The sequence below is a fragment of the Gavialis gangeticus genome, unplaced genomic scaffold (genome assembly GCF_001723915.1).
Source record: "Gavialis gangeticus isolate Ggan-Ray unplaced genomic scaffold, GavGan_comp1, whole genome shotgun sequence".
NCBI classification, from domain to species: Eukaryota; Metazoa; Chordata; order Crocodylia; family Gavialidae; genus Gavialis; species Gavialis gangeticus.
Genome location: NW_017729022.1, coordinates 178,364,976 through 178,379,666, shown reverse-complemented (window position 1 = coordinate 178,379,666; position 14,691 = coordinate 178,364,976). Strand labels below are relative to the sequence as shown.

The window sequence follows — 14,691 nt, the reverse complement described above, 5'->3', positions numbered from 1 at the left end:
TTAAGGGTTGTTAGCACCTCTGAAGTAAAGAGATTAGCAAGAATAAAGTTGAGAATAACGAGCCATGAAGTCATTCACCTGCTGCTCCACCTGAATAGATACGTGGTTGTCCCTGACAGGCCGTTTATTATAACTTTTGAGTAGGGCAAGAATCATAGGGAGACAAGACTGTACCACCCTTTTCCCTGGATCTACCCCTGCTCCTGTTGAGGAAGCTCACAAAGCAGAAAGGTCAGTAAATTTTCAGAGATACTGCTGTACCTTAGCTTCTAACATCTTATAGAGGGCAGGGAGGATGAGAGAAGGTGGATGTTATGCATTTCTGCATAAAAGGAGGTAAAGGAGGGGGGAGGTAGAGCTCTCTCCATCTGTCCCTGCTCATGGGAACTCACTGGGTTTTTATCTTCTTCATTCACAGAGATGGATGGCATGAGATAACAGCCCAAAAGTATTTCCCAGAAAGTAACAAAGCCCTCAGAAAGAAGACTTGCTGTGCCAAACAATTACACATCTGTACAGCATAGCTCTGATCTGAAATGTGACCGTGCGTAAAAACGGACCCTTCTTGCTCGGCAAGTCTGCTCCTTTTATATGTGCTGAGTCCTGTCAGCTTATCCAAGTGAAGCAGCAAGGTCTGGGTACTTAGCAAGTGTAAATCAGTGTAGCTCAATTTACTTCTGCTGAAGATCTGGCCCTGAGCTTTTACTATTTATTATTTTATTTCAGCCTTGCTGAACCAACACAGCTCTTGGAGAATGAAATGGATTTTTTGTTTTTGGCTCACACAACATCAGCAGAATGATTAACTAAATTCTAGTTTCAGGGCCAGCTGTATAACAGCATTGTCATCATATAGTATCCTCAATTACCCCTTTGAAATGCCACTGCAGGCAATAGGTTTGCACAGGTGTAACTGGGGGCATAATTTGTGGATAGTGGAGTTAACACAGGTGTTACTGAGGGAAGCATTTCTCCTGCAGACTTTGCTATGGGTTATGATATGATATTCTGAAAGAACCCAGCTTGATTTTCAGATGCCAGGCTGTGTGTGCCGTTAGAACTTGTGGAACGGAGCAAATTCACTCTGGAAATAGTCACAAAACAGACACATCCCTACAGTGATGCTTTGCACAAAGTCACTTTTCAGGAAGTCCTTTAGGTTGGTAGAAGCATGGTTAATTTTTCTACTGTACCACACTCAGCACTTTTAATACTGGTACAACCCCACTCCAGTGGCATGGACACTGGGGTAGGCAGCTGGAAGCCCAGAGGTCGAGAGGTCAAGGTCATAGCAGAAGTGCTCATGGTGTGGCCATGTCAAATTCAAACGAATTTGTGAATACTGCTAAATACCTTGTCACAAGGACATGAGAAAGGAAGCAATACGGGTATAGTTGATGTCTTTTGGTAAAAACCTGTCAGTGCACTGGTGCTGTGCCACTGTTGGAATTATTAGGGAATGTCTGAATACATGGTAGGAGAAATGCTGCTCAGAAGGTGTTGCTCTTACCTGCTGTCACTGCAAATAAGCATTGACTGTACTAAAACTATATGATGTAGGAATACTGTACCACAGGGCAATTCATTTCCCTCTTTCAAATGAGTGCAACACTAGAAATGATTCATTAAGTAGATGATACGGAGCTGGAATTAAATACCAAATTTTCATCATCCACTATATTCCACATTTTTTAAAGGGAGTCACTGATTTTTTTGCTCACTGTGTTTGGTACCCAGTTTGAGACACATTAGATCTGAGATTTCAGACACAGTGAGCACTGTCAACTTCAGTTGAAGAGAAGAGTTGCTCCAGGTGCTTAGCTCTGCTGGGAATCAAGTGTGTGTGTGAAACTGGTTATGGCCCCATTTTGAAAATGTGGGCCTTCGTGGTTACTTATGGATGGGGTTAGATTTAAATCAAAACCATTTGGGACATGTGAAAGGTCACTAATTAATTATTTCTTTTAAAAAATTAAACTGGCAGCCTTTATGAAATTTAAGCACATTGTTCATGGTGTAATTATGGATGAAATATTAAAGAAGTGGACTAATTACACACAATGCATTTGAGCCCAATTAAAGCAGCATCTGCAGAGAACATAGGGGTATTCTCTTTCACTAATAAGAAGTACTTTCTTAACAACAGAGAATAAAATAGCTAAATTGGATATGCAGTTGAGATTATAAATATCCTATTAGCATATAAAATGAGGATTAACCTTATTTAATCACTGCATGCTTGATCATCAAAAGTCATGTTTCACCTCCATAATGTAGCTGTATCTGTTCTGAAAAAAGTGCATATTAATAAATTTAGCTAACTAGATGCTCCTTTCATCTAGTCAACTGAGCTGGCCACCCCCAGTCACTTAGCTAAATAAAAATTCTATCACTCATTTTATGTGTGGTTTAAGCTAATTTCCAGGCAAGACATCACAGGGGTTGAAAAGATGCTCCAGGTGTTGTGATGTTCCAGGCCTGGTCCATCTCAGTGAGCACTGGCCCATGTAGGCTGGCTGGACTCATTTAGTTTCTGTGGGACCTTGGGGAGATGCTGTATCTCAGGGAGGGTGTAAGGAAATGTGTCTACTGCAATTCTATCAGGGCTGTAATGTGCATCCTGCCTGGCACGCAAATATGGTGCACTGATGGCTACTTCCTCATATTCTTTAAAAGCGCATAGTTTCATCACTGCTGTCAATAGGCAATACCACTTTTGCTCAGGAAAGTAAGTGGCTTGCACTTGTGACAGGCTCCTCTTCCCTCAATTTTACACACTTAGGGAAGAGGTTGGGAACAATCTAGCCCCTAGTAAGCATCTGTGAAAATAAATCAGATTTATTCTCTATCACTTGCCTGACAGCAGGCCTGACATTTCTGTGATTATAAATGAAATAAATGTAGACACTAAAGGAATTTACTCCAATGGAGAGAGTGCCTGTACCTCTGTATTACTAAGTCCTACTTGAGCTCAACAGGCCTTGTGCAGGTGTGAATTTTGCCCAAGGTACAATTCTGCTCTTAAATCTGGGAGAAAGTTACAGTGAAGATCCATGTTAATTTAATCTCAGTGACTTTTGCATCAAGTTGGCTTGGTTTAGCCACTTTTTCCAATTGCCAACCTTGCAAAATCCATTTGGAATTTGAAAGAATTTGGATTTTCTCTTCCTTTTACATGACAGAGACTCCAGAGGCCTGACTCTGGCCCTAAATCTTTTTTTGTTAAATATTAAATGAATTCAGTCTGCAGCAAAGAAAGAGTGCTTTTTGCTTTGGTCTTTAAGATTATTATTTTAAAAACATTTTGGTAGGCAAGGTAGAGCTAGCAAAGCATATTAAGGAACGATTCCTACAGAACAACATATACTTATTTATCAGATTTGGGTACCTGTTTCTTAACATAGTTAGATAGAAATATCTGTGTGTATGTATGTACGTATGTGTTTAGCTAGCTAGCTAGTGGAGAAATAATTAGAACCCGGGGAATACTGCAAACATGTTTCCATAAAATATTTGCATACTTAGATACAAACTAAAATCAGAATGAGCCTGCTTGGGCCCCTGTTGTGTTCCCTTTCCATGAACATCCATGTAAGTTTTACCAACAGAAAATCTAATGTCTGATTATTTGCAGACGCGGAATTTAAAATGTGCTTATTCAGGTATTCTCACTGGAAGTGCTTGTGTAATGACTACCCTCATGGGGCATGAACTTGGGACCCCTAGCACTAAAAGCATGAGTCAAACAGTTGATAGCTGCAATAGACTTCTGTCTTCTTGGAGTCAGTGGCTAGATTGGGACACTTAACATGGAGGACAGTGGGTTACATTGGCACCATTTAGGCTGTGAGGGAACAGAAACCATACCATATGACTTGTTTGACCAATGACTAATAGTTCAAGCAAGGTCCAGTCCAATTCCCATTTAAGTCACTGGGAAGTTGGACTGCACAGTTAGGTGAACTTTACCCTCTCTAGAAATAAAGTGTGAGAGTCCTGAGTAGATTTTTAAGTCCTACATTAGCACTGTTTTGAGTCTTATGTGAGCCTTTGGCCTAGAGATGAATGCCATCCCTAGCGAACAGTCCAAGAGCTAGTCACAAATGAGCCATAACATTGAAAGTTGGCAGAAATGTCTTCTGATCAACTTTTAAAATGATAAAAATAGTTTTCTGTTCATAGATGTTCTACAAACAGGAAAAACCGGCTATGTTAGGTAGGGAAAGCTCTTCTCTGTGAATTGTTCACTCGGGGCCACATTTGAGAAGTGCATAGATGGTCCTGGTGCTGTGTACAAGTGTGATTTCCACACTCACGGATAGAAATGCTTGTAGACCTCATTTAAGAGCTAGCAGTCACAAAGAAATTTACAATAAGAAGTAGCAAGACACTGTGGGCAAGATGCACAGTTGCCAAGTCTTGTGAAATTTACCATTTTCCTTTTAGCTACAGTTCCTGGACTGAAGTGTTTGTGAGAATTTCAGTCACCTTCCTTTCCCTTCTGGCATTACAAAAGAGTTTGAAAGCATGCTATAATTTCACCCTTAGGCTTAGGAGCTATATTTACTTATTTATTAGTTTAGAAACCTCTCCTGATTGTGTTAAGCCACTCAGGCATGATTTAATTTTTTGATGGCTGATTCATGGGTTTTGAATGCTTGGGCTTGGCAATATGGCTGATCAATAGCATTTACCTTTGCACACACCTACTGGAGTCTGAGGGAGATTAAACAAGTTCTCTAGGCTCAGGCCCAAAGCTAGATTTGTTGTGATAAAGGCCAAATAAATCCTTCTCCCCTCCTTTTTTTGGTTTAGAGTTTGCTTAAAGATTTAATAGTTTTTTATCCTTTACTCTGAAGAAAAGCTTATAGTGACAGAAGCATAAACATACATTTAAACATGGACAATTACAGCTATTAGAGATGTAGGTCCTTAGTTGGGCACTTTTCAAAAATACCACTCACAGGAACTCCTTTTTGTGGCTTATGATACCTCCTTATTTGTGGCCTGCTTGCCACTTTCCCCCTCCTTTAGTTTTGGTCCTTAGAAATCACATTCGCTAAAACCTTTAGAGAAACCCTAAAGGCAAATTGAAAGTGACTGGGAATAAAATAGACTTTGCCACTTGGAGGGATTTGAGGTGTTGTACTGTCAGAGAGGTCTGTGGGTAAAGTGACTGAATCCAGAAACGTATGGAGAACGGAAAGGGCTGTGGGTGATCACATCAAAAACGTGAAATAAAGTCAGCTGCCCACATCAGAAATGTAAGTCCAGGGACACTGGTTTAAAGAAACTAAAGGAAATATAAAGGCGAATGTGAATCAGCTCTCTAATCTTCAAAAATAGGCCTAAAGCAGGGGATTGTTCTTTCAGATTGGATTTTTAAAATCACTTTCCTTTCATTTCAATTTGGTTCAATCTTGAAATCACCATCATTGATATAAGCATAGAAAATTTGCTTATGGGATTCCAGTCTCAGTTTACCTGAGTAAACCCTCATTCCAGTGTCGTGGCTTTGAGTTTGTTCCCGTGCAACTGGAATGAGAGCCTTTCCCATAGTTTCCTTCCTACCCTTGATGCAGCACACTCCATGTTAATGATAGCTCTTCTTGTTTTGTCAAGTGGTCCAAAAAGTTAAAACCAAACAATGTCCAACTGAAAAAGCCCGCTTCTCACCAGTTGTTAATTCACAGCACAGGGATTAGAAAAATAAAATGATGAATGCCACAGGATGTTGGGTTTAATTCTGGCCTCTCAACAATGGCAGCATCCCATGAAACAGAATTCACAAGAGCTCAGTTCCTCCTTAGGCAAATTGAAGTGGCTGGATACTCAAAAGTACTCAGCACCCAACAGCTCACAGCGAAAAACTTACTTCCTTAGTTTCTTTGGACTAAAACGCTGAGAACAACTGAAGCTGTTAGGTGCTGAGCTCTCTGGATAATCAGACACTTTTTTCAGCCTCTGCCCTAAATAAGAGTTGAACTGTTTTTGAAAATTAGACCCCAGTGACCAGTGCAGGTCACTTTTTGAAAACCTGCTTAATAATTTTTCAGCATTAGCTTACATAGCAATTTAGCCTCACCTCGGAATTGTTACATTATGGGTAAATGGTCTAGATGTGACACGGGATCATTTTAACTTCAGAAAGACAGGAGACAATTCTCTTGGAATAAAAAAGGTCTTTATTGACAAGATCAAAGGAACATGAAGAGGAGAACTGACTTTCAGTGAAACAAGAGCAGTGAACATCTTTCTATGTCCTTATTGTAATTCATTGCTTGTTTTCAAGACCCATAATACAATTCTTCCATAACAGGAAGAGGACTTTGTTAAATTGTAAATGAGTATTACTTCAAGCACTCTGTGGAAATATGTTCTCCCCCTATGGCCCATACATTATTTCTGCTTAGTTATGGTTGCTCACATTTCCTGGAACTATCGCACAAGGCTTAATTCTCCTCACACAACATCACTTTAAAATTGTGAAGCTCTCTTAATCAACCTTTGTATCAGCCACAAATTTGCAGTATGACCTAATTTGAAAAATGTCTCAAAGTGCTGACTCAAACTGTTAGTGAATAAAGGCCAGTCATTACCATTATGACACTAATGTGATGCAAAATAAAATTGAGTTGCATCAGCTGAACATTAGTTTGCAAAAATATTAGTGATGGAAGCCATTTTCTATTCATATTTTATTTATACTTATGAGATTTATACTTTTTTGGTCTGAAGCAGCTCTGCAACAAAAATCCTGAGTGGAGGCACGAAGAAACATTTTAATCATGAAAAATCTCAGTCAGAAATATACATCTAAGCTGCATCACTTGCACCTTAGAATATTCTCTCATTTATAAAGTGGAAGACAGGCATGTAGTTTGAGAACTTTTAGTAAACTATTTACATAGTAACATATTAAAATTCTCACACTAATGTGTCATTTTATTTTGCATCTTTAGGTTACATTCCAAGTGTTTTCTTCTTTCATCTCTAATTGGAACAGGACTGATGCTAACTTCATTTGCTGTATATATAACTATTTTCAACTTACCAAAAATTATTCCATCATAAAAAATAGTGAATTTTGAGGGGAAAAAAACGTTGAAGGGTCTTTTTAAGGGGAAAGGGGAAAAGCATCCTAAATTCTCAAAAAATTTGGGTGTATTATTCAGCCTCCTTTAGCTGAGATTTTATGCATCTTTAACTTTTTTTCACCCATTTGCTTAGCTTTGTGGAATTTTTTTTTAGGCATGATAACCTGACTCTATGCTTATGACATGAACACTATAGTTGGTTTGTCAAATATCGGCTGATAATTAGCACTCAGACTGGTTTGTTTTAGACTCAGAGGTCTAGGGATAGAACAATTCAGCAACAACCATTCGCTTTTGTGGCTTTTTAATCTTGAAATGCCAATAATAAAAATTGTCTAACGTGTACTGATAATATATCCATGACTTCATACTGAAGCAGTTCAAAACCAGATGCACACAGCTAGGAAGACAGGCCATTAATTTAAAATTTAGAGGACCAATAAGTTTTTGATAGCAATGGGTTACTGTGCTAATGATTATTTAACTTGCTGCATGTTGGGTTAAGTATGTATGGCTATGTAAAGTGTAGTGCTTTATCGAAGTGCTATAGTGTGATTATAGCTACTGAAATGTTATAGTCAAGCCAGGAAAAAGCAGCAAGATTATAAAGCCCAGTTACTATAATATAGCACAATTCATTCAGTTGTGAAAATAAAACTACTACAGTGCTGAGAAATTTTGCTCCTGTGGTATAAAAATCACTGGCTCAGTCTGTTATTTTAGCTTGTGTTTGTAGCGGTAGGCACAGAGAAGTGTGCCTTGTTGATATTTTACTTTTCTTTTATTGGATGTATGTTTTAATAGTAAGATGCTTTGGTTTAAAAAATATTTTAAAAAATCTGCACATTTGGTTTAATAAAGCCAATAATCATTTTTCAGGACTAATGCCATTGGTTTAAGGTCAACAAAAGACAAGGCAATAGAAGCAAAAAGGTAAGAGTGGCAATGAGTGGTTGATGTTTATAAATTATTTGCAGGCTTTTTTTTTTTTTTTAACACTTTTTCATTCTTGCAGTACCATATGATTTAAAAAAATATAATCTGGGATTGCATCCCCGTTTCAAGTTCTAAGTAGTTTGTGCAGTGTGTTCCTAAAATGCAATGCATGCAAACTGCCATTCATTAATACTTTGTGTCCTTGATCCATCTTGGAAGGATGTTGGTTACAATTCTCTAAACCATTTAATTGTTGCTTTATCATCCTTCCCCAACAGGCAGTGGCTTAAGCTTGCTGAAATTCTGAAAAAAAATACAAAATATAATCAATATATGAAAATAAATTAAAAAAAAAAAGAGAGGCAAAAACATGCAATGAAAATTTATGACCTTAACATTCCTTCAGGGTCAAGCAATTTATCAAATTCTCTCACTTTCTGGTTTCAATTACACAGCTATTGTGGAAGGAACTTATTTTAGCAGGTTCATTTGCCTCAGTAGGGAATACAGGACTTTGGCCTAATGCTTCACCTTTAGTGCAGGCCATTTGAGCCTTAGAACAAATACCAATCATCACTCTTTGGAAAAAAAAATCTGCATTGGAGTGGCCTATTGGAATGGGGTTTCTGTCAAGGTAAACGGTTGTCGGCAATGACTGTGGTAGAGTGGTGATAAATCCCATTTTATTGCTGAAAAATTCCAGCTTCTCTCCATGCCTGACAGCTCCCCACATTCTCGTACCCATTTGGGCAATTTCTGCACTATGTCCATCTGGTTCTTATTACCTCTCAACCTGCCAGTGTCTGATCCAGAAAAAGTGCAGGTCAAAAACAGGGGAAAGAAACCAAGGTGATGGACAAAACAGAAATAGAGTGATTGAGAGACCTACCCCTCTCCCCCTTCTCCCTCCCCCTCCCACCCAAAAAAAGTACAACAGCCATAACAAAAGTGCTAGGGAGGTTTCTAGCACAACCAGAAGGTTGCCGGAAACTCGCTTAAATATAGAATTAAATGGTAGCAATAAACACAAGGTTTTAGTAGCCTAAATGGAACACAGTCTTTGATATCTATCCAGGACATTAATGACACCTGCCTAAATAAAACTGGGTTGGGGGGTGGGGAAAATCGGTTTCAGGTCCCTTAATTAACTAGTACTTGTGGTACTAGTTCTCAACGTCTCCAGGGCTAGCAGTGGATTTTCAGGAGATTAAATTAACAGTCCAGGATTCACCTGAAGATGAAAGTCATTGCATATGGTCAGCTGGATACAAATAAAATTTTGAAAAAAAATCTAAAATATTGATGATTTTAAAGGGGAAAAAAAAAAAGATTTCAGACACAAGTTTTGCATTCTGCTACCTTAAACCTTTTTTGCATATTTTAGTTTTCCACATAGCTTGAATCTATAATAGAAGCATTTGGCCATTTTCATAATTAAAAATAACAGCTGAGCTATTATTGGGAAATTAGCTATGGCTTTCCATTCCCCGGTCCTCATCCCAGTCAAATAAAACAGCTTCCCTGTGAATTATGTGATATTTTGTAAGGGGTCCATAAATGCCATTGGAAAAATTGTCCTGATCCATGATGTCAAAAATCCTTTTTAAAAGCATTTGGTGCTTTATTTACAAATTATATTTAAATTAACATTAATCCTGGTACTATATGCCCAGCATATACCCAGTACTCTGAGCATGTGCTTTCCTGAATATAAAAATGCAAGAAAATTAAAGTATAAATCTATAGTAGTTCCCACTAATACCAAGGATCTGAGTTAACCACCAAGAGCAAGGAAATCCAGAGTGAGGGTTACAAATCTGCCTTTAATGCATCCCTTTGGTCCTTGGTGTTACAAGTGTCTCCAAACACCCAGACGTGGTTCTCTCACATGGGCTGGAATTCATAGGTAGGTATAATGGGCTCAGTTACTCTCTTGTGGCCAGGGATTGGGTGTTACATTACTAAATATTCCCGCACAAATGGTAGGAACTTGGAACCTGTTGGCTTCCAGAAGTTAACGATGAGCTTCAACATTAAAACAGCTTCAAGAGCCTGAGAATATATTTATTAAAGAAGGAGACTCATGACAAGTAAATGAACATGTTTGAAGTGACAGCACATAAGCTTTCTGGTATAGAAGCAAGGCTGCTAGTGTTACTTGCAGTACAAAATGGATCAGAAACAAAGCTGGAAACGCAACCTTTTATTTCAGAACAAGCCCTTTAATCATTACATATTCTTGAAAAATACAAAATCTAGTTGACCATTAATGTTTAACATCATGTTAGTTACTGGGGCATCTAGTAAAAAAAATAATTTTCATTTTATAAGTTACATTCTTGAAAGGAAAAAAGCTTCAGGACTGTTTGGGGCTGTTAGTAATTATATCAGAGAAACTTGAATGCTTAAACTGAAATGAATATTTGTTTGCATTTGTAATGCAGTAAAGAATTAGTTGATGACTGCTCACTAAAATATGTTTCCCACTGGTCCAAGTCCTACTTTGTACTGAGAAAAATTAATGTCTAATCATATGAAAATGTTACAAGATGGTTTAAGACACATAAGAAAAAAGTATTTGGCATGCATTTTTCTTTCCAAACAATATTTTGTATTTTTATCTTGTATACATATTTAAAACACAGAGATCCATAATAGGAAAGACCAAACTTCAACAATAAAAATATTTCAGCATCAAAATGGTTAATAGTGAGTATTATAGCTTCAAAAGAGCCTATTGGCTAACCTTAAAGGATGCCCTGCAATTGTTAAACTCATCAGATGAAACTACCTTTCTCAGCTAGCCCTTACATTTGTCTGGCTAACAGTAAAAATACTACAATAAATCGGTAACATATGTTTCCAGACAAGAATAAGTGATATAAATAAAGAGTCAAGAGACATAGCCCCTCAAGAACAATGTGAAAGATTTAAACTTTCAATGTATTAATTAATCGATTAACATGTTAGAAGTAACTGGAGAGTGTTATTTTGTTGTTTGTTAATATCATTCCTTATTTTTCTCTTCTTCTCTTCAGATTGCATTTTAAATCAAAATGTTCTCCGTGACTGCCTGCTTTGCAGCATTAGGGTAAGTCCCATTTTTCCACACCTTAAAAAATATGCCTGAGAAGTCTCTGCCAGAAAGACATTTTGTTGATTTTATGTTTTATGAAATAAACACAATGTTATTGAAAAGAGAACCTTTTTTTTCAAGTGGATGAGTATGTGAAATTGTGCATTTGCAACAAAGCTGCCATCAAGAAAACCAACTCTTCTATGGAAATGACAAGTCTCACAACTCATAATAAATTATTATCAGCAGCATTTAAAATATAGAAAACAAAATCTGCTTTGAAAATAGAATGCTTTTTTTATTTTGCTTTTTTATTGAGACAACCTTTGAAAAATGACATAATATAAATAGTTTTACAAAGCAACAATATAATCAATCTCTAAACTAGAATATAAATCAAGGATTTCATTAACTGCTGGTAGCCAGTTTAAATTGTAGTCTTGTACGTAATGTCTATCTATCTATGTATGTCCAAGTTATATTAAAAACCTTTAAATGGCTTTGTAATATCAGCTACATCTAGCTATTATAATAATTAATGATACTGTTTTATAAATCAATATATGTATTCTTGATAAATTCATATCCAGTTAATGGTGTAATTTAAATAAAAAATTAATGCAATAAAGGACATACAGGAATAGGCAGGAAATCTTTAAAGGTTAAGAAGCAAATTTGTCTAAATTCTTTTTTTTGGTACCTGTTTTTGAAAAAGTGCACACTCAAATTCAACTGATATCATCCTTGATCCTATCATCACAATAATCCCATTATTTTTTACTTATCTATATTCATTATGTTTTTTCAGTGCAGTGCAAGAACGGATCTTGCATTTAAAATAAGTAGTTTTATCATAATTTCCGATTTTTCTGCAAAACTAACATCAGATTCGCAGTCAGCAATCCCAACATGTGACCAGAAAAAAAAATGGTAAATGCTGTCTGTCTTAATATTTTCTCCATTAACTACTCATTCCTTAATTGTGTTACTACATGGTTATTTTACTTCTACAATGCAGTGCCAATAAAAAGGAAAACATAGTTCCAAGCATAAATGTATTTACAGTACTGTGTAAACCTTGAAGAATGTTTTAAAGTAATAAAAATCTGTTCCTTATCTCTTGTTTTAAATACAGCTAATCCAGTTTGTTCAGAAAGCACATGCAAAAGTGAATTAAAAAACAAAACAAAACAAGAAAGGGCAACTGGAAACTGCTTTTTTATTTCTAGATTGCACATGGATGTGAAAATGTATCTCAGTTTCTTTTGTTTTCTTTTATAATCTGTAACTGCAAAATACATCTTAAATAATAACACAGGATTAACTGGCAATTTATTAATTGTTCCTAACATCAATTGTAATCTTACATGTTTAAAACAAAGCCCCTCAGCCTGTTTATATGTTGAATGTTTTATGAAGAATACCTTTTGAAATTATGCAAAACACTGAGCTTTGCTATCCACACTGACATGGTGCAGAAATGTCATTTTAATCCATTGCGATTTTTTTTGACATTTTTCTTAACATTGCTCTGCCTTATTTAGAACAGCAACAGTGATCTGTGCAGTTTCTTTTGACACTGATGGGTATTTAAAAATGTTACATGGAAGATAAAAAAAAGAAATTGCTGCCAGTCACTTGAGCAATTCAGCTACACAAGGAACTGCTATTTGCTAAAAGTTTACATTTCAAATTAGCCTGTATTTAAAGATGGGAGAAACAAGAGAGTACAATTATTATTGCATGTTAAACTGTACTGGAATACTGTAAAATATCCATTTTAAAATGTATTTTGTTTTCAGATGGAACCAGAAGCAAGAGATACATACCCATTCCTAGGAGGCTTAATTTAAACTTTAAAGGAAAAACATAAACAGCAAGGTTCACGTAACACACTGAAATATGTTACACATTTTAAATAGCTTCATTTTAAAATGCGTGTTATTTTTTCTCTTGGGATCACTTACATGACTCTTCCCTAGACAAAGCAGGGACATGTTACATTCTTAAAAATTATCTGCAATAGAGATCACATTCCTAGGCATGTTTGAGTCTTTTTATTACTAAGGATAACCTCTTAATGGCATCACGATTTTCTACTTGTTAAGTGGACATCTTCAGAATATTTAACCACAAACAAAGCAACTTCATTTGGAGGAAAAATGGTTTGGAATGATGAGAAACATAAGTTTTTATCTACTGCCACACTAGCATATCAATTATTCAAGCCCTACTAAATTTAGTTGTCTGCTTTTAAAACATTGTTTGCACTTGCTTCATGGAAAGATCAAAGTATCTGATAATTTTGCCTAAATTATTTGTTTTCACAGTATAGCTATGAAGGAAACATTTTATTTGTCTGTGTTATGTTCACATTTGAGTCAAATTCAGCAGATTTATTCCATGCATACAATATTCCTCAACAGTGATTCGAACTGACTTCTTATTAGAACATGCATCAATGTAAATAAATGTATGACTCAGCTATGTAGAATATGCTATCATCTGCAGATATTTATGTAGACAAAACCACATTGTTACAGCCAATAAAATTATGCAATAGTGACTTGTTTGGAGGTTTTGCTGATCAGATAATGACTAGCTAAAGGACTGAAGGGCCTAGGGCAGAACTGAAGGTGCTTAATGCTCTAGCTGGTTATTACCTGACTGGTAAAGTCCAATAAGGAAGTAATTATTGCTGCTATAAAATGATATGTGAAAGATCTAGTGCTAATGATTTTTTGTATTTGGTAGGACATGAAGGTTTCAGCATGAAACTATATTCTTAACATTATTACAGTGTTTTTAACAAATGAACACTTCCTTGGGTTGATCTAATGACTGTGCTGTAAAGGTGAAAAAACCTGCATTTCTCAGTCACGGCAGGATTTCATTGGCAGAAAGGTACTGTCAGGTATGGACTTCCTCTCTGCGCATCCAAATCATATGTTTTGTTCTCTAAAAGCTACAAACTCCAACAAACATCACTGTCTCTTCATTTCCTCTGAAACCTTGTTATCACTAATCCTGTCTGGTTGAAAACAAATTTCACTTATTTTATTAGACACTGAAGTTCATTCTCTAAAGGAAATAGGTAAAATCATTCAGGTTCTGTTGTAATATGCCATAGCACACAAGCGTAGAGCTCCATGGCTAACCTGGAGAGGCAGAGGTATGCCTTTCTGCTCTACTATTTAATGTGAACATTGTCTATTTTTTGAATATCTGACTTTTTAAAATCATTTTGCGCTCAAGTGAAATGTGAGGACAAGACAGAAGAACAACGTCAAGACAAATCAGCCATTTTTTCTTTATCCTAGCTCAAGTCAATGCAACTGTTGAGCAACTACCGACTGCAGGTATAATTTTTAAAACAGGTTAGAATAATAGAAAGTGAACTGCCTAAGCCTTGGATTATGTTTTTTTCCCCATGTAAAGAACATAGATACCCAGGGTGGTATGAAATGTCTTCCAATTTTACTACTCTTGCATAAAGCCAGGCAATTTGAGGGGGGGGGGGGGGGCCCCAAAAAAAAAAAGGGTTTTTAAGGGTATTTTTTTTTTTTGTAAAACCCCCCCACA

At 36.5% G+C, this 14,691-nt stretch overlaps 2 long non-coding RNA genes across 5 annotated transcripts in view; one reads left to right on the top strand and one right to left on the bottom strand.

Annotated features, from left to right (window-relative positions):
- Nucleotides 1-7,126: 7,126 nt before the first annotated feature.
- Nucleotides 7,127-14,691, bottom strand: part of LOC109296931 — a 17,796-nt gene continuing 10,231 nt past the window's right edge. For both annotated transcript variants that reach the window (XR_002097109.1, XR_002097107.1), the window contains one exon: nt 7,127-8,336. This is a non-coding gene — a long non-coding RNA (uncharacterized LOC109296931). The remainder of the gene's footprint in view (nt 8,337-14,691) is intronic.
- LOC109296929 overlaps nt 8,967-14,691 on the top strand; it is a 70,008-nt gene continuing 64,283 nt past the window's right edge. For 2 of the 3 annotated variants that reach the window (XR_002097105.1, XR_002097106.1), the window contains exons 1-2: nt 8,968-11,124; nt 13,910-14,023. This is a non-coding gene — a long non-coding RNA (uncharacterized LOC109296929). Of the gene's footprint in view, nt 11,125-13,909; nt 14,024-14,691 lie in introns of all 3 variants that reach the window. The other variant, XR_002097104.1, reaches the window with a different exon arrangement.